The 2,246-nt window shown below is 63.3% G+C and overlaps 1 pseudogene; it reads left to right on the forward strand.

The window, feature by feature from the left end:
* Positions 1-352: 352 nt before the first annotated feature.
* Positions 353-2,246, forward strand: part of LOC119333189 — a 3,814-nt pseudogene continuing 1,920 nt past the window's right edge.

The following is a 2,246-nucleotide window of genomic DNA, read 5'->3' on the forward strand; positions in this document are numbered from 1 at the left end:
TCTGATAATTGGCAACCAAAGCCGCCAGGGACCGGGATCGGCGCAAATCGGAGTAGATCGAAGTTGAGGACGCCTCTTCTACATGGCACAGGCGACCTACGAGGGGTAGCATCTTCAAGTATCGATTTTTTTTTGCCGCGCCTTTTAAAAATGTGATTTCATAATGAAATTTTGCCAGATCTTAGAACATCTGGCAAAACAATATTATATATACTTTTTATATTTTTATTTATTTTACTCTTCATCCAAGCTTCGAGAAACTTCACTTCCGTTTGTCTCATCCTTTTCTTTGGAGACCAGCCAACGAAGCCCAAATCGGCCTCAAGCCTGAAAGATTCTCGGTCAAGATATAGTCAAAAGGGGTCATTGCAGTCTGCAGGAACGGAGGAGACGCCGCCGGCTGGCAGCAGCACCGACGCGCACCATGCCTACCTCCTCCTCCGTCAACCCGGAACATGGCGTCGTCACCGCGGCCGAACTCCTCTCCGCCTACGCCGCCGTGCCGTCGAGGGCCACGGGCGCCGAGGGCTTCGCCTCGTCCCTGCGCACCCAGGACGAGGTCGACGCGCTCTGCGAGAAGTACGGCGTACCCAAGGAGTTCACCGCGCGCCCCGCAGGCGACCTGCGCGCGAACTCGACGCCGCCGCCGGGGGCCATCTGCGTGTACGCGAGGGCGCTCAAGGCCGGGATGCGCGTCCCGCTGCACCGCTTCTTCCGCGAGGTGCTCGCCCACTTCGGCATCGCGCCGGCGCAGCTCTCGCCCAACGGGTGGCGCGCCATGGCGGGCTTCCACGCGCTCTGCGACTCCGCTGGGGTGCCGCCGTCGCTCGCGGTGTTCCGGCGTTTCTTCGTGATGTGCAGTCTCTGCCAGGAGCACGAAAAAGGCTGGTACTCATTCCGGCCCAGGCGGGACAGCTCCGGCTTGTGCTTCAGGGGTTTGCCGAACCGGATGCCAACTCCATCAAGTGGAAACACGAGTTCTTCTTCCTCTCGTCGCCGGAGCCGTGGCCCTGCGCCGTGGAGTGGCGCGAGCGGTCCAACCGCTCCTCCTGCAACCCGGTGCTCACCGTTGAGGAAAGCCAGTCGATGCTGAAGCTGCTAAGTGCTCATGGTGGCGCCGCTGTTGATCTCAGGAACCTGCTCCCTCCTACGTGCTCAAGGCCCCGCAGCCGCCTTACTGCCGCATCCCTGCCGCCGCCGCCTTCCTCAACTCGTATTATTCTGTTCCAAATCCCTCTGATTCCCCTGTTTCATCGAGCCCTTAGGATGGTGTTGCGTGCTATCTAGGTACGGATCCCTCCGTCCATGACACAAGCGGGGAGCAGGGGGAGAAGACGGCCGCGCAAGCGTCGGCGTCGGCGTCGGCGAAGAAGAGGACTTGGGAGGAAGCCGACGGCGGGGAGGAGGTTTCGCCTCTTTCAGTGTTGTCCAGCGTGCGCTCGCCACCGCCACAGCATTTCCCCTGCAGGCACGACGGAGACACCACGAAGGCTGCACGGGAGCTGATGCACCTGCGTTGCTCCGTTGCGCAGCCGCAGGAGCGCGCGTTTGCGGCGAACGAGCCTTCCGACGGCGCAGCGATTCGGCAGGTATTGCCAGCAAATGCCATGGGAAATCGTTCGATCGGTAGGTGCTTGTCGGGAGTCCTCGATCATCTTGTTTGTGTTCAGGCCTGGGAGCGCGAAGCCGCGGCGCTGCGGGAGCAGCTGGAGGGGGCGAAGAACGAGCTCGCCGCGAAGGTGGCGGAGCTGGAGGAGACCAAAGCAGAGCTCGCCGCAGCGAAGCAAGCAGCGGAGGCGGAGGTGGTGAAGACGAAGGCCCAGCTCGCCGCGTCTCTGACGGATGTGGTGAAGACGAAGGCCGAGCTCGCCGCCGCCAAGCGAGAGGCAGAGGCGGAGGCGGTGAAGATGAAGGCCGAACTCGCCGCGGCCGTGGCGGAGGCGGTGAAGACGAAGGCCGAGATGGCCGCCGCGAAGCGTGCCACGGAGACAGAGACGGCTAAGGCGAACGCCGAACTCGCCGCGGCGAACCGGGCCGTGGAGGCGGAGCTGGTGAAGGCGAAGGCCAAGCTCGCCGTGGCGGAGGCGGAGCTGGTGAAGGCGAAGGCCAAGCTCGCCGCGGCGGAGGCGGAGCTGGAGAGCGCCAAGGTGCAGGAGCTTCTGGCCTCCGAAGAGAACGCCCGGCGGCGCGCGGAGCCGCGCTGGAGGGGTACGAGCGCTGGCGAGGCCGTCACGCTCCGGCTGGTC

The sequence above is a fragment of the Triticum dicoccoides genome, chromosome 7A, assembly GCF_002162155.2.
Source record: "Triticum dicoccoides isolate Atlit2015 ecotype Zavitan chromosome 7A, WEW_v2.0, whole genome shotgun sequence".
In the NCBI taxonomy this organism is placed as follows: Eukaryota; Viridiplantae; Streptophyta; class Magnoliopsida; order Poales; family Poaceae; genus Triticum; species Triticum dicoccoides.